The sequence below is a fragment of the Desmodus rotundus genome, chromosome 6 (assembly GCF_022682495.2).
Source record: "Desmodus rotundus isolate HL8 chromosome 6, HLdesRot8A.1, whole genome shotgun sequence".
NCBI classification, from domain to species: domain Eukaryota; kingdom Metazoa; phylum Chordata; class Mammalia; order Chiroptera; family Phyllostomidae; genus Desmodus; species Desmodus rotundus.
The window spans coordinates 149,865,938-149,890,384 of record NC_071392.1 but is presented as its reverse complement, the minus strand read 5'-3'; the positions used below and the strand labels follow the sequence as shown (position 1 = coordinate 149,890,384).

The following is a 24,447-nucleotide window of genomic DNA, read 5'->3' as shown; positions in this document are numbered from 1 at the left end:
CACTGCCCCCAAGTCGGATTTGTATTTGTCTTTGAAATGGAAAAGGTTCATGTGTGGTAGGGGGGTTGTTTTCCAACTAGAAATTGTTCAAGAGAAGACCAAGGCACTAAACGGAGTCACTTGTCCTAAAGCCTTGACAATGGACCTACACCTAACACCTGACATAAGTGCAATTTCCACCTTTTCCGGGAATGTAATCTTAACACGTCAGTCTGGAATTTTCTAAGGGGTCTCAATGTGGTAATTTGTCACAGGCCCTCTCCATCCCCCAAAGGACACTGAGACAATCTGCCCCATAAGACACCCCACCTCCCGCTGCTTGATTCATGGATTGTTCAAGAGAGCCAATGAGATCTTTAAAATTTACTCAGTTGAATTTTTATTCCTTAACAAAATTTACCCAATATTGCCTTCTGACCTCTACCTCTGTCTCCCCATTTCTTTTCCAAAGCCTTGGAAATTCTAAGGCCTTATTATTTTTTTATTAATTCTAATTAATTACTAGGGTGAGTACTTAGAAATTTCTGGGAATATACATCCTTTAACAATGTAATCATTTCATTCCTGATACATTCAACTGTGGACTTTCTAAGAACAAAACAATGCACTGGTACCAGAGGGTTTCAGAGGTAAAAATGCTGTTCTCGTGTCTAAAATTAAAATAATGGAATGCATCTAAAACTTTATGAGCTGGTAGAAACAACGGAAGTACCATTTAAAAAGTATAATTATTTTACCTGGGTCCAGGCTGAATTTCAGTTTGGGGGTGTAGAGATGGAAACCCCTGAGGAATAAAATGTGTCAGCAAAAAGAGAGCGTGAAAGCTTGGGCAGGTGTGAGGTTGTGGTGGGATTCTGCAAAGGATGGTTAAAAGACTAGATTTGAAAGTAAAAACAACATAAACCACTAACTATATAATCAGGTTATAAAAAAATGAAGGATCAAAACAAATAAATGATACAAACTGTATAAAGCCCGGGAGACCAAGAGAATTGCAAAATTGGAAAAGAGGTTGAAGTGAAAGATGATTAGGAATTGACATAGGCTAAATTAATGAAAAACTTATTTAATATTTAGAGATCTATATTTGTAGACATTCATGAGAGAGCATAAAAGCAGTGAAGAGATGCTTACAAGTTTATTCCTCAGTAGTCCCAGAGACTAGAGAGAACTCCAGCCTCTCAAAACATATGATGTAAACATTATAGTGAAAACATGCCATATATATATATAAACATACATATATATATATATCAGCTCAGAAAATCATTTTTATAAAACCCAATAAATTATGCCAATAGATTCAACATTCAAGTTATATGACCATGTTGATAAATAGTTCTGGGATCTCAAGCACCTTGTCTTAATGTTCTCAGAAGCCCTTTGATAAGCACCAGCAACATGTCCCCGTACCTTCCAAGAAACCGAGCAGTGGGATTTTCTCAGAACAAAACTAACCTTTGCCTGACCTTCCCCAAACTATTTTGTGACGTCTTTAACCTGCCTGCTTTCCTCCGAAGACTCATTTTGGAGCTGCTCCGAGCTGCAATGTTCTGACAAAGGTGAGAGCTCATGACTTTGATTGGTGTTTTCCCTCCCGCAATCCGCATACCAGGCTGACCTTGGATGCTGCTACATTACCTTCGACTGCCTCCAAGTCTCATTTCTTTTTAGGTCTCATAGATCTCTAACTCCTTGTGGAGATGGGCATACTTCATGAGAAACATCCCAAAAGAGAGGGGGACAAAAAAACCCAGCCAAATTATGTACAGGGGAATCTAAGAATCAGACTCCTGGCAAAAGGACTGTTAACCTGGTGTAGCTTTCCTTAAATGTGAAAAGCACAAGAAAACAAACTAAAAGCCTTACCTTTGGTAAAGATTCTTTGCTTGACCAGACTTCAGGCAGTTTCCTGAACCTTCTTCTAGGTACAGGTGTGGACTTCCTTGAAAAATGTACCTTTGCAAGCACCCTGCTAAGTCCATTTAACCATAAACCCTCTACTTGAGTGTCTGACCAGGACCCCCAGACTGCATTCACTCACTCCAGCTTGTCTTCGACAATAATCCCGAAGGTTCGGGGTATAGTTGAGACCCCCTCATCCCTGATGATTTCCCTCAGTAATTTTCCCTCTACTGACCCCCCAACCCTGCCCCTAGGCTGTACATTTCTTCTTGCCCATGCACACTACTTGGAGTTGAGCACTTTCCCTCGCTGTAAAATTCCATTGCGGGGTTCCTGTGTAAATGGCTGTGGTCCTTCACAATGTCTGCCACACCATCTTCACAAGTGACATACACGAGTATGTTTTATCTTTAACACTTTCTGTCACATCGAGGCCATCTCCCTCACGAAGATGGTGGGATAATAGTAGCTGAAAATTATTTATATCCATTTCTAACCTAAAATACTGCTGCTTCCATTTGCACAAACTGAATGGCTCTCTTTTCCAGAAAACCAGAATCTTCACGTTCATACGGATTCAGTGGCTAGATGCAGAAGTCTCGAAATTGCTATTGACAGACTATATCATCTAAAGCAGCCTTCCCTAGAATAAATGATCAGTCACCTGCAGAATTGCTAAGAAAAAAAAAAAAAGATGCAACACTGAAACTATTGCACCTGCTACCAAATCAAATTGATTTAGAAGAATGTTTCCAACTTGAAAGTTTTTTATTTTTCGTTTTTTTCTTTAACATTCCAGAGATAAAGGAAAAACAAAACTGTCCTATGGAGGGCATTTGTAAAAAATCTTAAAAGAAATGTAGGTTGATGGACCTACCTGTGGTAAAGAGCAGGTTTTCTGATGGCTGGAGCCAGGGCGAGGGTTCCCTGCAGACTGCGGTTTCTGAGAGTGCTTCAGGGTCCTTGTCTGCTATTTTCTTATCTAATGAGTCTTCACCTCTCAGCCCTTAATGACAGTGTTCGAAGGACCTAAAAGGGGGAGAAGACATTTTTGAAAAGACTGCTGAGTTACAGCAAAGTCACCTTGTACTTGCTTCAGACATTGTGCGTTCAGGAATGTAAAGCAGAAACATTTCCTTCCAGTAGCCAGCCCACTGAATACAGGGACGGGGTGGAGAGGCTGGGACATGTCCACGTAGTTACAAGGAGGAAAAGGTCTCTCCGTGCACATGCAAAGTCCGCCTGGTTGCAAGAATTGCTTTTACAAATGATGCTGCCACATTTCGTTTGAGAAAGAAGTGGCCGGGACAAGAACCAAGATGGCGGCGTAGGTAGACACACCGCGCCTCCTCCCACAACCAGAACTGACAGAAAAATCGAATGGCAAGGAAGTTGGACACCAAGGAGATAAAAAATAAACATTCATCCAGACCTGTAGGAGAGGCGGAGAGGGGCACTGGGGCGGAGAGGACTCGCATGGCTGTGGCAGGACCGAGACTGGCGGAGTGTGGGATGAACGGGGCAGGCAGGCTGACCACTGGCAGACCCTGAGGCCCCACATTCGCTCACAGATAAACTGAGAGGACCGGACTCAGAGTGGCGGAGAACGGGGCAGGCAGAGCAGCGGGTAGCACCCCGCAGCCTCACATTCGTGCACAGATAAACCGGACAAACGGCAGGGAGCGAAGCAGACCTCCCACCCTAGGGCTCCAGCGCAGGGAAATAAAGCCTCAAACCTCTGACTGAAAGCGCCCGTGGGGGTTGGGGCTGCAGCAGGAGAGACTCCCAGCCTCACAGGAGAGGTCGTTGGAGAGACCCACAGGGGCCTAGGGCGTGCAAAAGCCCACCCACTCGGGAACCAGCACCAGAGGGGCCCAGTTTAATTGTGGGTAGCGGAGGCAGTGACTAAAATCCGGTGGAGAGTGAGGCGGGCGCCATTACTCCCTCTCAGCCCCTCCCCCACGTACAGCATCACAGCACAGCCACCAGCGTTACCCTGCCCAGGTGAACACCTAAGGCTCCGCCCCTTTAAGCAACAAAAGCACCAAGCCAAAAAAAAAAAAAAAAAATAGGCCCAAATGACAGAACACTTCAAAGCTCCAGAAATAATTCAATTAAGCAGCGAATAGATAGCCAACCTATCAGATGCACAGTTCAAAACACTGGTAATCAATAAGCTCACAGAATTGGTTGAATTTGGTCGAAAACTGATGAAAAAATGAAGGCTATGCTAAGAGAGACAAAGGAAAATATACAGGGAACCAATAGTGATGCGAAGGAAACTGGGACTCAAATCAATGGTGTGGACCAGAAGGAAGAAAGAAACATCCAACCAGAAAAGAATGAAGAAACAAGAATTCAGAACAATGAGGAGAGGCTTAGGAACCTCCAGGACATCTTGAAACATTCCAACATCCGAATTATAGGGGTGCCAGAAAGAGAAGAGGAAGAACAAAAAATTGAAAACTTATTTGAACAAATAATCGAGAAGAACTTCCCTAATCTGGCAAAGGAAATAGACTTCCAGGAAGTCCAGGAAGCTCAGAGAGTCCCAAAGAAGCTGGACCCAAGGAGGAACACACCAAGGCACATCATCATTACATTAGCCAAGATTACACAGAAGGAGAGAATCTTAGAAGCAGCAAGAGAAAAGAACACAGTTACCTACAAAGGAGTGCCGTAAGACTATAGCTGATTTCTCCAAAGAGACCTTACAGGCAAGAAGGGGCTGGAAAGAAGTATTCCAAGTCATGAAAGGCAAGGACCTACATCCAAGATTGCTCTATCTAGCAAAGCTATCATTTAGAATGGAAGGGAACATAAAGTGCTTCTCAGATAAGGTCAAGTTAAAGAAGTTCATCATCACCAAGCCCTTATTATATGAAATGTTAAAGGGACTTATCTAAGAAAAAGAAGATAAAAAATATGAACAGTAAGAATGACAGCAAACTCCCAGTTATTAACAACCACACCTCAAACAAAAACAAAAGCAAACTAAGCCAACAACTAGAACAGGAACGGAACCACAGAAATGGAGATCACATGGAGGGTTATCAACAGGGGAGTGGGAGGGGGAGAGGGGGGGAAGGTACAGAGAATAAGTAGCATAAATGGTAGGTAGAAAATAGACAGGGGGAGGGTAAGAATAGTGTAGGAAATGTAGAAGCCAAAGAACTTATATGTATGACCCATGGACATGAACTATAGGGGGGGGAATGTGGGAGGGAGGGGGTGGACAGGATGGAGTGGAGTGAAGGGGGGGAAATGGGACAACTGTAATAGCGTAATCAATAAATATATTTAAAAAAAAGAAGTGGCCGGGGTGGAGGAGCCGGAGAGAGAAACCTGAGCAAGGTCATTGTTTGGGTACCTATTGATGGAGTGCCCACCCTGTGCAGGTGCAGTGAAATTCTGCCTTTCCAGAGTTTCTAGTGTAACTGGGTAAAAGGTAGGAAAATAAGAAATTGTAATGCAATGGGGTAAACGTGTTGGTGAGAGGTGGAAGGTGATGTACATTATTAAGGTGGAGGCTCCTTATTTCCTAAATCTGGGAGCAGAGAAGAGAGGTCAAGGAAGTGTCCCCAGGAAAAAGGACTTCCAAAGAAAGAGCTGAAGGAAGTGTAGTGGTTAATGAAGGTAGAACAGTGGAGACAGGCTTTGAAAATTCCCTATAGGCAGCGGGGAGAACGAGAGCTTGAACGAGGAAGACTGAGAAGGCGAGGAGACAAGTCTCACCTGACTTCTGTGCCCTGTTTCAGAGGAGGGACCGGAACCTGTACATCGTTATCTGATTTCGAGCAGTGTAAGGACTGCCTGGGAGAGCATCGGGTTTCTTGGAGGCCTACAGAAAGTCTTACTAAACTATCTTTTACCAACTTACTTTGCACTTATTAATAAAAGTTTTGCTAAAGTTAATCTTAAAGTGTCTCAATATGCGTTTTTGGATTTAAATCAAATGAATATATGTAACATATGCAATTTTTTAAGAAACCAGCTTTTATTTTGTAAAGACTGAACAAAGAAACACATTTTTCTTGGGATTTGGCTACGCTAGGAGGCTGATAAGATGGCTGTTTGCAAATGGACCAGTTTGTGTCCACAGAGTAACCTATATATAGACACCCACATAAATATGCATACACATATGTAAGCACATACATGCCTCCCTTCCCCCCACTCCCAACTCTTCTGTCTTTTGGAACTATGCTGGCAAACCTAAATAGGTTTAGGACTTGATAATACTTTTGCAAAATGAGTTATTTTTATATAATGAATATATGCAACAAGCAATTTAGCAAAATAGTGAAAATGGCATATATCAAGTATTAAAATTTATATGCAATCCTGAAACAAAGTCCTTCAAGTATATTCAACTACTCATTGGTCTGAAAAGCAGATTTGCATAATCCTCTACATAAACTGGGATTTCGGACTAGTTTTCTTAGGAGAGACAAAGGAAGGTCAATTTCATGTTAGAAATGCTTGAGCATGGTGTTAACTCTTCGGATTTCAGTCTTGTCATATGGGGAAAACACTCATCACTACCTGCTTGGGTCTCTTTCCCTGCCTGAGAACTTCAGAGCCCAGACTGATTATTCCTTTTCCTTAAACACCAGACAAAAAGAACTATTAGACGTCAGATGCTGCAGGGCGTGGGTGAGAGAGGGTTGTGTGTTTTTCTCGCCACAAGAAGAACTGCTGAGCCTATCGGATGGCTGTGTTCCCATAAATCAACGTTGGACGCTAGATTTAAGCTACTCTGCCATCCACTTGGATTGCACTGAGTTATGTGCATCTCCAGACCCGATCAGGGGTCCAGCACAGCAGTACTGAATGAACTAGAACTGAAAAGAGTTCAGTTAGGGCCAGTAAATATGTAGCGATGCATTAGTTCTCATAAAACCCTCTTATTAAAAAATACATAAAATTACACTGGAGCCATTCATACTTTTAAGTTATGATTATATTATGTTAAATTTTAAATTCTATTACTAATCATTCATTAAGTTACAGTAATATGTTATAGATTTGGGTGAGAAAAAAAATCTTTCTCAGGCTAAAAACTGCCAAATAAATGATGTAGTAAAACAAACTTTAATGTATTTTTTATGGTTTCAGTTATCAGAAAAGCAAGCTTGTGCCATGATACATATGGTATATTTTACTATTCTTTAATTGGCCACGGAAAGTGGTTCTTTCTCCTCTCCCTGAAGCTTGCTCCAATCCAAATGTGTCGGGTTTGCTCATCCAGGGCAGCCCTCTTCCGTCCCCTCTTTCATCGGTAAATAGACAACCTCAATTACAGGTTAGGATGCCACATGTCCTTCATTTGGCTATAATTTTGGTGGGACGCTTATTTGAGGTGCTTATCATAATCATAGCATACCATGGGGGGAAAATGGCACAAATTAGGTTGACCAAAGTCTCTCTCAGGAATTTGAATCCTGAGAACAAAGAACTGATAGAAATCAGTTTATTTATTCTGTGACACTGGGAACCTGATGATTCTTTTCATTTATTTTAAATCCCTCAATCCCAGGAGTTACCCCATTTCTGTCTTGCTTGAAGCCTGGTTCTACTTTTCCATACATTCTATAAGCTGAGCCATGCATTCTTTTAAAAAGAAAAAAAAAAGGTTTGAGGTAGTCAGGGATGGTTTCTATTACTTGTAATCAAAGAATTCTAACTGAAACAAAGGTTCATAGCAAAGCTCACAGGACAGGAAGCAAGTGCTAGAAGAGCTGTATTACAAAGTAAAAATGTAAGTGCCGCCAGGGAGAGAAATAACAACACATCATGGAGGGGCATGAAGGAGGGACACCTAACTCATGTTTGCTGAAACATAAGTTTGTCTAAAGACAGTGAAAGAATGGATGAAATTTTCAGAGGAGATGACAAAGGTCAGAACCTGTCAGAGGAGGAGGGAGCAACATCAGCAAAGGGATCAAGTTCAAGATGACATGAAGGGAGGACAAGTTTGAGATGAAATCAACGTTTAGGACTATAACCCAGTGCACACATATGCCTGGTGGATGCAGAAGGAAGAGAGAGAGACGATTGGGAAGAATTGTCTGTTTAAAAAAATAAATGTTTGTTGTGCTTTTGTGATGTCATGCTGAATAAGATAAATAAACTCTTGACCTTCAGGAAATGTGCATTTTCCTGGAGGGGAGAACCAAACAGCTAACAAAAATATTCTCCAACAAACAAAATCCTTTTAAAACACAGCAAGTTCTGTGAAGGAAACAAGGGACTGAGAGACTAAGGGCTCAGATGGAGGGGAGGGCTGAACGTGGCCTGGAGGAAAGTTGTGATATTTTAGGTAAGAATTCAAGTATGGGAAAGTGGGGGAAAGGGAGCATTCCAGTTCCAGGCAAAAGAACAGAAAAGACAAATGTCCTAGGGAGAAGTGACTTTAACTCATCCTCAGAATTGATCGCGGATGACTCTAGCAGGGCAAGCAAAGGAGAGTGTGGCGTAAGACGGCGCTGGGGACAGGAGCCAGGCCTGCAGGGTTTTGATGCCTCAGAGAGGGCGTTGCCATGTATTTCAAATTTATGAGTGAGGTATTTACATTTTATAAAGATCAACTTAACGTCTACAGGTGGGGGCAATTAGTCCTTTTTCTTTTTAAATCCTCACACAAGGATATGATTATTGATGTTAGAGAGGGAGAGAGGGAGAGAGAGGGGGAGAGAGACACATTGATGTGAGAAACATCGACCCTTTGCCTCCCGTGCATACCCCGACTGAGGATCAAACCCCCAACCTAGGTATTGTGCCCTGACTTGAAATTGGTCATGGGATGACCCTCCAACCGACCGATCCATGCCAGCCAGGGCAGACAATTAGTCCTGAATGATGGACTAGGTTTCGGTGAAGGAGAAATGTGGGGACTCAGGAAGAGCCTATCATGACAGATATAATGGTGGATTTAAATACAATCATGATGAAGGATTTAAACAAAATTAGTACGTAATGTAGAACCTCTGGAAGTATTTATTATAGTGACAACTCCCCTCCATGAGGATGTTGTCCGTAATACATATCCCCACCTCTAACTTGCCATAGTGTTTATACTTCCCACTATGCAGTCAACTCCATGCACTCAGTTCCACCACACCAGTACTGCATGCTTGAGACCGTATTCTGTTTCCCAGCCGGAGTGAGACCACCCATCTGGAGGGCAGGGCCCATGCCACATAGTTCTGTATGTTCCACACTGTCCAGCCCCAACTTGATATGAATATAAATTAGTAATAATAATAAATATGTATTTGATGCTTACTATGTCCCAGGCTCTTCACTAAGGGTTTTACATGCATAAGTTCATTTAATCCTCATTACAAATCGATGAAGAAGGCCCAGTTATTATTTTAAAAACTAAAAAAACCCCTAAATTTTCCACAATTATCTCCCTTGTCCACTTACTACTAGTTGATGAGTTGACTTATAAATTTCAGACACAAACAGTTTGGTCACATAGGGTACTGGTCACAGTTTTTAAAAGAATGCTTGTAAATGACATTTTCATGATCCTGGTCCTAGTGGAAATCCACCACAAATCTGTTCATCATGAAAGGCTTCCACGCATTTCCTCTACCTGAATTCACTCGCTTTCCCGAAAATATGTGTCATTTAAATTGAAGGGTTTATTTAATACATATCCCATGATACCGTTTCACTTACCCTCCCTTCCATTTCATTAAGCCAAACTATATTTCCTCCACCAACATTTCAAAAAGGTGAGCACAGAGTCTACAAGGGACGTCTCATTGACATTTTGTCTAGATTCTAAGCATTGTTAACATCCAAATGTGTATGCAGAAATCACTATCAAATAATGATTGCATCACAGGTTATAATGGTGGCCCAATCTTCTCAGCAGATACGGGCGCCATAAACTCTAAAAGAGGAAGGAGACTAGGGATATGAAGGGGAACAAACAACAAACATACTCGTGTGAATTACAAGGAAATATAAAGACTGTCACAAAAAAGTAACTATTGGGCTCACCACAGGAGAACACAAGAAGGAAAACCAAGACAGAAATAATTTAGATCCTGCCCTGAAGCCTACAAATGTAAAAGACAATGGAGGAATTTTAATTGGGCGAAAACACTCAAAATGTTTGCTAAAACCTACTTCTCTCTTAAAACACAACTATCTGTTTACATACTTGACATTTTGCTCACAATCCATTTTCCTCATCCAAAGTTTAAATTTTGCAAATAGGCAATTCCAGTTACTATTTTGGCTCACATTCTGAATGCAAATAAATATGCCCCGCACCCCCTTGGGAAGAGAGCATTTAAATAATGAGTAGAAGGTGGTATGAAAACAAACATCATCACATTAATCTGTATGGAAAATCAGACAGATCAGACCAGATATCTGGTAACAGGAGGAGCAAAGATGCACAAGGAGAAGGGGGAAGGAGAGGAGGGGGAGGGGCAGGAGGAGGAGGAAAGTAAAATGGAAAGAATACTGCATGCACACACACACACACACACACACACTGATCATTTTGAAAATCTCAAGTGTTTAAATGCTTTGCCCACTTCTTCCAGGAGAAATTCATTATCTGGCCGTGTTTAATATTTTCACCCCCACCCGCCTCCTCCGCCAGCACCCCCCGTGGCTCCTAATTTGGTAAAGGTCTCTTGGCTTACAGAAAACTGTGTCATTCAAAAATATTAGAGTCACAACAGGCTGATTAAGAACTGTGTTGAAAAGCTAAATTTTGGTGATAGACCACATAAATCTCTCTTACGTGAGACGTCTGCTCTAAGACCTGTAGGGTTGATAGATTTTAGATTACAGGTTTAGCTGAATTTCTTCAGGAGCTCTGGCAAAGCAGGACCACGAAGAAAATACCATTAGAGGCATTTATATTTTCTTAAATGAAGAGGCAGAAACTTGGATTAGAAAAACTGCTAATCATCATTGGCTATTTTGGCAAAGTAGGACGAAGTGGCATAATAACGTGAATAAAAATGCTTTTAAAGTATTTAAATTCAGCCTTCGCTTCTTCAAAAATTTAGAGAATTACCCACTTGTTACCTCATTTAGTACTCAACATTCAATTTAGCCTAAAGCACTCTAATAAATATAAAAGACCCTGGAAATATATGAAAATAACATTTGGTAAACATCATATGGCTTCACAATTTGGGGCCAATTTACACATATTACGTTTTTTATATGTGCTAAAACATATTCTCCTTATTTTTAACCTTTACTTCTCTTTCTTCATATATTTTTCACCACAGAAGTACTTTTTGAAGGGACCACCTATCAAAATACCATGGAACAGTGGTACTTACTAAGCATAATTTAAGAAATGTTAATTTGAGGGGGGTTTTCCCTGCCCTAAACATTACTCAGAAACTTGGTCCGAGAAGCAGGGCATATGAGACATGTGGAATTAGTCTAGAAGCTGCAATGTAAGGGAACCCGGTTTTAAGCGAAAGCCACAAAATTAAAGGCGTTATACATTCTGGAACTTCCTGAAAACCAGCCTCTCCCCCCACCATCCTGGACCTTGCAGCCCTTCTCTATGGCTCACTGTGTCTTGGGAGTTCACAATAAAGTCAGCAAACTGCCAGGCTAATAGCAAAGACCCTGCAACATGACTGCCTGGGTCTTAACCCCTCTCTGCCCCTTACCAGCTCTCCGACCTTTTGCAAATAACCTTCCCATACCTCAAATTTTCATCTGTAAATTGGGGATATTCCAACACCTACTTCATAAGGTTCTTATGTTAGTTAGTATTGATAAAGGGCTTAGGAATAAGACCAGGGCATACTAATGCTGTGTAAATGTTCAATAAACAAATATACAAAATTTAAAAGTACATTGTCAATATACATCAATTAGGCATTACTCCAAGGCATGTTACATGTGATGGGCAAAAACAGGAGAGGTCAAATTTGGGGGCTTGTTCAGCTTACATGCTGGAGGAAAATACCAGAAATAAGCAAGACCTTTTTAGATGGAGTTACATGTTGTGAAGAAACCCACGGGGACAGATACAGGAAGAGTTAGATCCGGGAAGGCTCTTCGGGACCTGGGCTTCGGGATGGGAAGGCGGTCAAGGCACAGGGACAGGAACTCTGAGGTCTCAGAGACTGGAACCACTGTCCTGTTCCTGGGGCAGAAGGAAGGCCTAGGCGCAGAGCATGGAGAAGAAAGGGGGAGAGCAGGACGCAGTGGGAGAGAAACAGGCCAGGGCTTGGAGTTCTAGATTCTAAGGGCCGTGGAAAATCACTTCAGGATTTATAACTAATAGTCAGGCTGATCTAGTGTAACTGCCAATAAACTGCTTGGTTTTTGATGGGGACTGAACCCCAGTGCCCATTTGTCTGACCTTCTGTGCAGCCTTGGTGCTTTTAACCCTAAATTGTACCTCGTTATGGAGTCAAAAGATATAATAGATGCTTGCCGGGAGGAATGTGTACATACATCTGCCACCGACTAAATGCTAGGTAGCTTTGTCCATCTAGTTATATATTCTCTTTCCCTATATTCCACTCAGCCAATTTGGGGGTGATAATTACTCTCTAGTTGCTTGCCACACACTGTGACCACTACATGCATATGCTATAGGCAGCTACCTACAGAAATACAGTGTGAGAGGCACTATACAACTTTTATGTTCCTACCATTAGACTCACTGCATTGGTTTGCACAGGCAAATTGGCAGAGTAAACAGAAGGAACATATTTTGCTGAGGGCAGAGAAAACATCATCACAGGGTAGAAGCCTGAATGATACATACAGGGAACAGAAGGGATTCCATAGGATAGGAATTCTAACCCAAAGCCCACAGTACCTTAGATAAGTAGATAAGGTATCTACTTATACAACCTGCCTCGTTCTACACAAGATTTTCACCAAGAAGCAAATGTTCAAGACTTTCTGCATTTAAAATTATTTTCCAGAACCATGCATCCCACGATGCTGTTTTCCCTAACCAATTTCGGTGGACTCTGCTAATATCTCCTAGTGCCACCCTTAACTTCTGAATTTCTAAAAGCGGTTCAACTTTTTCAAAAGTACCTGGGGTTACAAAGGATATGCATGTGCGACTTCAGGAAAACAAAGAGTAACAGTCTTCAAAATTCAGACTAATGAAAAAAAATTAAGTTCAAACCTATAGCTGCTGTGCACATACTGTGATAAGCAAAGAGAGGAACACTGAGATAGGGTCCCTTTTCCCCAGGAGCTAATAATGAAATTACCTTTAGACCCAGTGTCTCAATTTCACTGACTGTGGCTTCGTAAGTATTCGGTGCCTGCTTGCTTAGATGCCTAAAATTTTGGGCGTAGTGTTGCTGGTTGGTTGAGGTTATTAATCATAATATTCAAATATACAATATTTAAATCTATACAGATTGTGTTTCTCCAGTAAAACCAGGGAATAGAAACCACATTTTGCATTAAATATCCCTATTTTATAGATTCAATAGGGCGCTACATTGTGAATATTTTGTTAACCTTTTACATATAAGTGAAACCTAATTTTATGTCAAAAATGGATTGAAGTTAGCATTTTAAAAATAGTTATGATGATCTTACCAAAATGTTTTCCTCCAAACTCTATGTCTCTACATTCAATAGTTAGTATTCTTTCTTCTTCTTTGTGAATGTGTTTTTTCTTAATGATTTAAAATCCTCTGCCACAGGAACACCCATTCTGGAATGCTCGTGTTGGTTACACACGGACATTGTTCCTCGGCATGTGACAATTCTAACCGGAAACTGGCAGGCCTGACACCCAGGTGCCTTCTCTCCCACCCAGATGAGTGAGCTGTGAGCTGCACGCCTGTTTTAGCCTCATGAGGTATGTGATGTTTTTACCATTTCAAGACTTTTAATAGTGTACTTCAATCTTTTTTATTCCTTTCAGTTTTTATAATAAAGACCCTTAATTTTACATAAAAACCATAGAATTATGTGTATGTACAGTGTTAGTTTCCCTGAGTCTATGTTAAGTTAAATATTGCCTTTGAAAGCTCTATATAATTTATTATTTACCACTCTCAATCTGTGGAATTTATTTAAAAATTGATAAGAATGTCTCATGGTCAAAAAATCCCACACATGTCAAATTGGATGACCCAACCAAGCCAATTACAAAATTGACAAATCCATGTTTCCTTCGATAAAAATGACACAACTTTATTTTAACAGGGACTGATTTTTTTTTTTTAAGGACACTGAGACATTTTCCTTGAAGGAATAATGCTCTTCAATTTTAGAAAACTACATTTTTTTTTCTTTTCAGAAAATTGCTTTCTTGTGAGGCTTGTTAGCCTTTCTGTTCTCTCTGCCATTTTCCAGACGTTGATTTCTCATTCTTCAGCACTTTAGAAAATGTTGGGAGAGAATTTCAAGTATTTAAAAAATATATTTTTAGCCGATTTACCTTTTGTGCACCGTGTCAGACAGTTCATAGGGGCACCCTGCGCTCTCTCACATCTTTTGTCAGCGGAACAGATTCTCGTTCCTAAAGAACAATTGTTCGCATTACAAAAATAAGTCTCCTACGTAGGTGCCCTTGCTGATAGCTTCCAGAGAAAGGATAAAAAATAAATGATCCCGCGGACTGATTAATCTACTCTCTCTCCCCTCACCCAATCTAGGGCTTTCAGCGGGGTTGTCATGAAGACTTCTGCAGGGCAAGATGCTCTGCGATTTTCTAAACAGTATTTTTTTTAAAAAAAAAAACTGCTACCACTGTTTCTAATATAGATTCTGTGAGCAGAGGTCATATAAGTAAAGAACCAAAAGTCAAATAAAATAGAGTCATCTTGAGGGAAATGTCAAAAATATTTGCTACAGTTCCTTCATACCCACGATGCTAAGAATATCAATAACCTCAGTTAAAAAGGGGAGGGGGAGCCCTGTTTTTTTTTTTTTTTGAATTCTGCACAATTATCAGACAAAAACTCTCTATTGCTCAATCTAACTGCTCACATGTGTCGTTAGTTCAGGTTCTCAAGCGTATCTGCACGTTAGAATCATTTCGGGGGCTTTTAAATCTTACCCCATGGGGAGTTCCAGCCCCAGAGAATCTGCTGCAATTGTCCCCACAGTTGGGAGCAGGCGCTGGCACAGGTTCTAACTGGCCTGAGTCTGACGCACAGCCAGGACTGAGGAGCACGGGCTTGGACTCATACCTCCTTCCACCTTGAAATGTTCGCTTGAGAAATCTGCAAGGTGAAATTATCAGGGAGAACTTCTCTTTCTGATGAAAACGAGCCTTGTCTGGGGATGGCTGGCTGTGTTTCACTGGTATGTATTTTTTCATGCAATTACTCCACATTTTCATTATTGCTCTTAGTATCATTGTAAGTAGTAAATAGTGTTACAGCCTCTGGTGCCCATCTTTCAATTAATCCATAAAGCAAAAGATTATTTAAACCATTTGCTCTGTGGAAAATCTCAAACCAAAATTTTAAGACTTTCCTTCTGACCTCAGGGCAGTGACCCATTTTGCTGTGCGGCCAAACTAGCTGAGGAGGAATGTGGACGACAGGGAGAAAGGGACCAGGTTGGACACTGTTTCACCCCCAGTACAGTCACGTGATGCGTATAATGATTTGGGTCGACCACGAACATCGAATATGCCAGGGGTCCCACACCATTATAATGGAACTGAAAAATCCCCGTTCCTTAGTGACATTGCAGCCTCCCTGACCTTCCCATCATTATGTGGTAGTGATCCTAATGTCGTAGACGTGGTGACCTCACAGCTGTGGGAATGTTGTAGCGTGAGAACGGACGCTCATGTGTTTGCACTGCCGCTGGTGCAAACAAACCTACTTCATTGCCAGTTGTTTAAAAGTATAGTACCTACAATTATGTACAGTGCATACCACTTAATGATAATAGATGTAATAAGTGACTATGTTACTGGTTTATATATTAACCGTCCTATATCCTATACCTTTTATTGTTACTTTAGTGAAGCAGTCACCAACCTTTTCGGCACCAGGCACAGGTTTTGTGGAAGACAGGGGTGGGAGGGGTGGGGGAGGAGGACAACAACAGGAGGCAGAGCTCCAGGGGGCTTCACTCTCGGCAGGGTTCCTAACAGGTGGCCCGGGGTTGGGGACCACTGCTTTAGAGTGCATTGTTTCTACTTCAAAACAACAGCAACAAAAAAAGCTGTGCTGTAAAACATCATGCCCCGTTATGCCGGCAGCAGCCTCAATGTCTCTGTTTACCTTGTCTCTTCATTGAATTATTTTCTCTTGTGCTTCATTTAATTTCATGTTGTTTTGGACAGTAACATGCTGGAAAGGCTTGCAGCCCTGGGAGCTATATGGGCTCTACCATAGAGCTCAGGTGTAATAGGCTCTGCCCATCTACAGATGAGTAGTCTATGGGGTTCGCACAGAGACAAGATCACCTTAACAGGGCGTTTCTCAGACTGTGTCCCCAGAGTTCAGTGGCCCATGGCTGCACTGGGAATTAGGGAGAGCAAAGGGGTTAGGAAGGTGGGCCAAGGGAGGTGCGGTATCTGTTAAGTGCTGTGCGGCATCATTAAAGATATTGTGGCTTTAAACTCTTTTGGACAGGCAACGAACTTTATACCCACCCGTTTCTGGTTTCCGATTCACTCGGTACTTAACCTCAGAAACCTGGCACAGCAGAGCAGGGGTAGGTAGTGTGCTTCTTATAGTAGAGAAGGAGTGTTTTTGCAGGGAGGTGTCACTGCACAAGTAGGTTACCAGGCAGTGTGACCACATCTGGGTTACATCTGTGTTAATGACTGTGAACAACACCACCTATATGTCTCCACATTCTATTAGAATGTAATGATTAAGAGCCTTAACTCTTGAATCAGACTCTCTCAAATCTAGGATACCCTATTTCTGAGTGCTCAGACGAATAATTTAACATTTAAGGCTAATTCCTGTCTGTTGGGAACCGCCCTGCCTGGTTTCAGGAGCTGTAAATCCCCATGGCTAAGGCTGAGTCAGAGACCTTGGGACCATAAGCCATTAAGGAGACAAAGCTTATCTCCTTGGCAGGGGCACCACCCCTGCCCACTTTACTTCACCCTGCTCGGCCCTGAGCCTGACCAGTTAGCCAATGACGGGTAAGATTCCTCAAGGGAGAGATGACCTAAGACAGGCATGGTCACGAAGAGGCCCACAGGGAAGGACTTGGGGGGCTATAGAAAAAGGGGGTGATGGACCCTCACCCCTCGGCTTTGACATAGCCTGAGTCCTCATTCTGTCTGCAAGAAGTCTCCTAATCTCTTGGCTGCTTTACTTCCCCTGCCTGATTTAGGCCTGAAACAATGACAGAGGGCAGTACAGTCCTGTGCTGGAACGGGAGGATTCCCTGGGGTGATCAGGCCTAAGAAAGAATGCATAAAATCCTGTGAAACCTGCTTTGTTTACATGCTCAGTTTAAATGATAAGGGTCCAAGCCTGAAATGAGTTTGTTTCCCAAAGTCTTATAGCCCTTTAGCTAACTGACCCTGTCTCACAATAAGCCCTCAGAGTTCTTTGTTTGTTATCTATTGTTTGACCCTTACTGCCTGACAACGATTGATGGGCTTTACCTGTATTCCTTTGCAAACTGAACCCAATAAAAGCCCACTGAGGAAAAGGCTCTTGGCCCTTCTCCTTTGAGAGATTGTCCACCTTTCCTCCCCATGCAGATCATGTCTTGGTAGACTTATTCTCATCCACGGTGGCCAGGGAGCAGGAGCCCTGCAGGCAGAGCCCCCCCAACCTGTCCTTAAACTGGATATAATAATAGTACCTGTTTCAGATGGAATTTGATGTTCACGGTTGACTGAACCATGTGTGGTTGTGTTAGGGGTGAAACAGTGCCCAAATCTGGCCCCTTTCACCCTATTGCCTGCATCCCTCCTCAGCTGGTTTGGCTGCACAGCAAAATGGGTCACTGCCCTGAGGTCAGAAAGAAATTTTGTTTCAAGATCTTCTGCAGAACAAAGGGTATAAATATATCTGTTGCTTTATGGATTGAAAGATGGGCACCAGAGGCTGTAACACTATTTACTACTTACAATGATACTAAGAGCAATAATGAAACTGTGGAGTAATTGCATGAAAAAATACATACCAGTGAAACACAGCCAGCCATCCCCAGACAAGGCTCGTTTTCATCAGAAAGAGAAGTTCTCCCTGATAATTTCACCTTGCAGATTTCTCAAGCGAACATTTCAAGGTGGAAGGAGGTATGAGTCCAAGCCCGTGCTCCTCAGTCCTGGCTGTGCGTCAGACTCAGGCCAGTTAGAACCTGTGCCAGCGCCTGCTCCCAACTGTGGGGACAATTGCAGCAGATTCTCTGGGGCTGGAACTCCCCATGGGGTAAGATTTAAAAGCCCCCGAAATGATTCTAACGTGCAGATACGCTTGAGAACCTGAACTAACGACACATGTGAGCAGTTAGATTGAATGATAGTTTTGGTTTGATAATTGTGCAGAATCGAAAGTAGGAGGATTCCCCCTCCCCTTTTTAACTAAGGTTATTGATATTCTAAGTTGCAAATAGTCAGTGCTCTAAAATTTTATATGAAAATGAGTTATTAAGGATTAGGTTAGCCCTGGCTAGTGCAGCTCTGTAGATTCAGCACAGGCTGTGAACCAAAGGGTTGCCTGTTCGATTCCCAGTCGGGGTACATGCCTCGGTTGCAGGTCAGGTGCCCAGTGGGGGCATGTGAGAGGCAACCACACATGGATTTTGCTCTCCCTCCCTTTCCCTCTCTCTCAAAATAAATAAATAAGATCTTAAAAAAAGGAATTAGGATAATTTTTTTATCTACTAAAGTAAATGATAAACAGCATTTAGATTACCAGGCACATTCCCCAAATTAAATTTAATTTACAATATGGTGCTAGATGATACATTGTTACCTAAATTAGATTTCAGATTAATTCTAAAAGCCACATTTTATCTCATTATAAAGACGAGAAAATGAGGTATAGTAAAGTTAAGTAATTGTGTTAAGTCACATAGGTTATAAGTGGTATGTATATAAAATTTTAGATCATGTTCGGTCCATTGCTTATTTTCTGGATTTTGAGATTTTCTGATTTTTAGTGGTCTAGGATTCTGGATTTTTACAATGACTAATTTTACTTCGAAACATAACCTTTCTATGCGTGTGAGTCAGGCGCACTACCAGAGGATGACAGAGAAGGAGCACAGTGTCCCAGACTCTCAAAGGAAGACCTAGCGACATCACTTTTAGCACCATTATCATCTTTGTCATCATCTGTTACTGTCAAGGCCTTACTCTGTGTGAGACACTGCACAACACTCTTTACACATCTCGTCTTATTCAATCTTATGAGCAATTCTATGAAGTAGATCTGGTTATTGTCCCTATTTTACAGAAAAAACTTGGACCCTTAGCATTTTAGAAATTATCCCTTTACCCGGACAGGCTGACTCCAGAACCCATTTTCTCAACCACTGTCTTACAAGGCCATTCTAGCAACATCCATATATATATATATATATATTTTAAGTTCTATTTCATGTACTTTATTACTATCTAAAGACATCCATCCTAAAACTGATCATGGGATTTTCAAGTTTGCTTAGTCGCTTGAGCTTAATACCTCCTGTTGTTATAGCTCACACTTGGCATTTCTTTTCTAGGGAGGGAGGCTGTTTATACTCCCATTTAGACTTTCCCTGAGAGCCTGAGCCATGGTCGGGATCAAGGCAGGTGCATATTTCTTTACTGGATGCTCCTACTGGCTGTTTTCAATCAGATGGATGACAGAACCATCTAATCGAGACCAAAGTCATATTTTGGTTGAGAAGTAGATAAACAGAAGAAAATAAAAATAAAGACCAAGGAAATCAAAGCACTTTGAAGCATGAACTGTAAGTATCTGGGTTCGAGTTCTGATGTTACCACATTGTCCAAGGTAGTAATTCTGTACCTCAGATTTTTCATTTGTTAAACAAAGCCGATTGTACTTCATTGATTCTAAAATGCAATTTTTCACATTGTAGCATCTATGAAGAAAGAACATAGCTTACAATCAATGGTGTGGTGTAGTTTAATTTACCATTTAATTTAATTTTCTTCTCAGTGGCATCTAAAATAATGTCTTAGAATTAATGGTGCTTTGATTTGCTAAAATACAATACACTTCTTACCAATGATTATATGCATTTTGCTTGACCCCTTACCTAATATTTAACTCTCCTTAGTGATTCAGTCTAGACAAATGATTTTACTCCCATTCCCCTTGACTAAGACATAACTGGGAAACCTCAGGGAAAGCTTCCTGCGCTACCAGGAAAGACACACAAAAACATCTTTCTGATCTTTGCCACGTGACTGTTAGAACAGCATCAGACATCTCCTCTTCACCTTGAGGTTAAAAACATTAGCAAAGCAGACGAGAGCCTCAACAAATGCTGGGTACAGAGGGAGGAGTGACAAGTGACCACAGCCAGAACCCTGCACTTCCTGTTACAGGTGGAAATCCATTTTCTTCTTACCAACGAAATACAGATCGCAGATAACCGTTGTTGCATGTTGCGGAAAGGGGATCAGTGTTACACTGTTCAAGATTACCTAGGTATCAACAAAGTTCAATTTTGAGCCATTTACTTTTGAACTTCTCAAATAAATAGAAAAATGTATGGAAATCATATTTATCATATTTCATACTGATAATATAAGTATTATCAGTATATTTGCACTAGAAGCAAAATTAGCATAAAAAGAGTAACAGAGCCGAAATTTCCAGTTACTCTGAGATTATACTGGATAAACAGAGATATAGAATATGTGTATTCCTACATCCGCAAGGGTGACATGTGAACACATTTGGCATTTTATTTAATAAAGGAGAGGGTTTTAATGATACTGAATTGCATAGATACCACTCCTGTTTCAGTTGTGGGGGCCCCCTTCCACATGTTAATGGTATTACAACCTGATAAACTATATGCAAATATTAAACAGTAATGAAGAGCTGAACAAAATGGAACCAGCTCACTTCATCTTACAATAAGACCTGGAGGTAGGGCGGGAGGGGTTTGCACAGGGGACAAAAGATGAGATCAGTGAACACAGCTTCTACGCAATAGGGACTGCACTGAGTTTGCCTGCTACAAAATTCGCTGGGTCCTGCAGAATTCTTGCCTCGCCTGCAGATGTGTTTTAATGCATGTAAACTACTCACGGATACCTTCTTGAATGGGAAGGAGGTTTATAGGATGGGATCACTGCCGCACAGACGGGAACTCTAACAACAGCATTAGTAGAACCCCTTCTTCTGATGTGGTCGCCATTGAGATGATGAGGAAACAAAAATATTACAACTGTGTTCCAACCATGGTCCCTTCTTGTGGGTACTGCTCTGCCTGTCCCTGCCACCACCAAAAAGAACTAACCCTATTTTGAAGAGTTAGAAGCCACTGAGAGTATGAAGATATTAAAAATACGGCACATGCTAATAGTGAATTTGAAATGTGTCTGATGGGGGTTAGTTCACCGTAATATTAGGACTATGATGGACAGATTTTAAATTACATATCAAAGACCTACTTCAATAGATGTTTACTCCATTCATTTAAGGCTTTTATTCTCTGTATGTGAGTGGCTTTGTTTTCAGTTCAAGATGCCATTCTATAGGTGAACTGAAGATAACCTAGAGGAGAATAATAGCGTGTGAAGAGGTGTGGGAACCGTTTAATTAAAAAATGAGGAGAACTATGGCTATTGATGTCTGAATAATATAATTTATGGTCCAAACAGAGCTAGCTACTCAAATATTTGAAATGATACTACTCAGAAATCCTAAAGATATACTGTATCACTATCAAAAACACAAGTAAGATAATAATTAGAAGCCAAAGAGAAATAATGCACTTCAACATCATTACTTTAAAAAAAAAAAAAGCCCAACAGTTTCTCATGAGCTATTTAATAAGATGCCAAGCATCTTCCTCGTCAGTGAATTTACTCAGACAGAAGCTGGATGCCATCTGCCAGGATAGCTGTGGAAGGCAGGCCTGCATTCGTGTAGGACAGTGGAAAGGATGACATTGTATCTCCTTTCCAACTCTGAGTAAACAACCCACATTTACTGACTTTCTGTAATTTGCAAAGTGTTACACTTTTACTAGGTTTGGAGATGCATGCAGAAACAAAGGCCACAAGCCCACAGGAAGTTTTAGTCCAGGTGATAAGCCAGATCATTCAGTACATTTCCAAAACCATAGGGTGCCCACTTGCTATGTGAGCCTGGAGGTGGAACAAAAACTTGGGAGTCAGAGGAGGAGATGATGTGATGAGACCCGAAAGATATACAGGAAACAGAAGGTGACAAGAGAGAAGAGAGACATTCTCTAATCCTATTCAGTATGTGTGTGTAATATGAACTTATTTTCTCATGTGGTATAAGAGCAAGAAGAAAAGATCATGCATGGTCTGTTATCACAATTACCACTAATTCTGTGTATGCAGCTACCCTAAACTAAATGCAGGTACCACTTTAAAAAAAAAGTAAAAAATACTTTTGCAAGGCTTTACAGCTTGCAAACCACAGGGGAACATATGTAAATAAAAGCCTGCTAAATAATTGCTTTTCTTAAAGCATTGAAATTTAGAAACAGCTAATTTAAGTAACCTTATTATCTTGTCCAATTAAAAAAAATCCTCAATAGTTCATACTTCTCTGCATATCTCTGTTGCCATCCAACAAAAAATATCTTTGTGAAATTCCTTGGGAATCTGGGAATAGCATGAGATTCTTTTACAGCAGGTGGAGCAAATATGATAATATTCTAATGATTCCTTCTATCGAGTGAGTTATGTTGAGAAGCAGGGCTTAAAAAGCCATTAGTAACACAGCAGGGAATGCATATCGCTTTCTATGGAGCTGTGCCTATTTCACTTACTGTTTTATTGTAAAGCGTGCGTTTCAGTTTGAGGTCAGACAAGGTACCCCTCAATGATCCTCACTTGCTACAAGTCACCGTCTTGTTTGCATCCTCCCCACAGAGAACAGGGGTGGCCTGGGTAGCAATTAGGGCATTGTGGCATCTGAGGCTACATCACTGAAGACGCCAGGGGTCCTGCCTTCCTCTTTCTGATCACTTGCTTTGGAGAAGCCATCTGTCATATCACAAGGACACTCAAGCTGCCCTGTGGACAGACATATAAGGCAAGGAGCTGAGGCCTCCTGACAACAGACAGGTGAGTGAGTCAGACTGGAAGTGAATCTCCAGCCCTGTCAAGCCCTCAAGTGACTGTCCCAGGTGACACGGTGACAGGAACATTAGGGAAGACACTGTGCCAGAACCAACCAGATAAGCTGCTCATAAACTCCATACCCACAAAAAATGGAGAGTGATGCATGTCTGTTGCTATTATGATAACAGCTTTATTGAGATGTAATTACACATCATAAAGTTTGTCGGTGTGAAATGTCCAATTCAACAGTTCTAAATATATTTAAAGTGTTGTGCAACTATTTCCACCGATTTTATAATATTTTTATTATCCTATAAATAAAAGTTTATCCAGCATCAATTACTCCTACCCCCTAAACCACACCCTGCACTTCCTGCTTCGCACAACCACTGATCTGCTTGTCTCTAGACATTTTAACGGATCAGAAGGAAAACAGGCCAGTGTGTACTGGAAAACCAAAGTGACATTCTGTGTGTGTGTGTGTGTGTGTGTGTATAGTTGAAGTGAAAAATAAAGAAAATTTCATCAAAAATAAAATAAAAATATAATTCCAATTTATGTGCTCACCTAACTACTAGAGTAATGATTATTAATGATCTAAGAAAATGTCTTAAATATTATAATCCAAAATAATTTCCTCCAACAATATAGGAAATACGTCAAAACACCTGACAATTTTTTTCAGTTCTCCTCTTCTACGCATTCCTTTGTTTATACAAAATAGAGAATGGCCTCTTATAATGCTTTTTTAAAACCTCATGTTTTTCTTTTCTTTAAAAATGTTATTCAAAATTGGACAATTTGGAACAGCCTAAATTATTCAATGAGGGGGCACTCAGTGTGTTCATTTAGGAATCAGATTAAGTTACACATTTTGAAAACTTTCACTGATATTTGTACTTGAAGAAAACAATCGTGCAGTATGATTTTTAAAAGTTATTTCTACAGTACTTTTGTCTTTATCTGATTTATCCGCTCCGATGGGATATAAATATGAATAAGAAATGGTTAGACGGCCTAAAGAAAGAAAGGAATGTAAAGTACGTGGACATGGGTTCTACAGCAACATCGCAGATATTTATGAAGCTTCCTAGATGGGTTTCACTTCCCCTCCACAACTGATAGGAAAGTTCCTTAAAACCCTGCTATTACATCAAAGGGACTTGAGAATCTCCCAACAATATTATCTCTCAACTATCTTATTTTTAATATAACTTATTTCTACTTCTTTTAGACCTATGGCAAAGAAAATGCAGTCCATTTACTTGTTATGTTCTCATCGCTATATAGTACTTGCGTTCTTTTATTTCCGAATGCCTGCTATA

The 24,447-nt window shown here is 40.9% G+C and overlaps 1 protein-coding gene across 1 annotated transcript in view; it reads right to left on the bottom strand.

Moving 5' to 3' along the window:
* Positions 1–24,447, bottom strand: part of LOC139441028 (teneurin-2-like) — a 2,123,458-nt gene that overhangs the window by 1,438,002 nt on the left and 661,009 nt on the right. Inside the window, exon 5 of the mRNA XM_071221851.1 lies at positions 2,783–2,934. The gene's annotated coding sequence lies outside the window, so the exon portion shown is untranslated. The remainder of the gene's footprint in view (positions 1–2,782; positions 2,935–24,447) is intronic.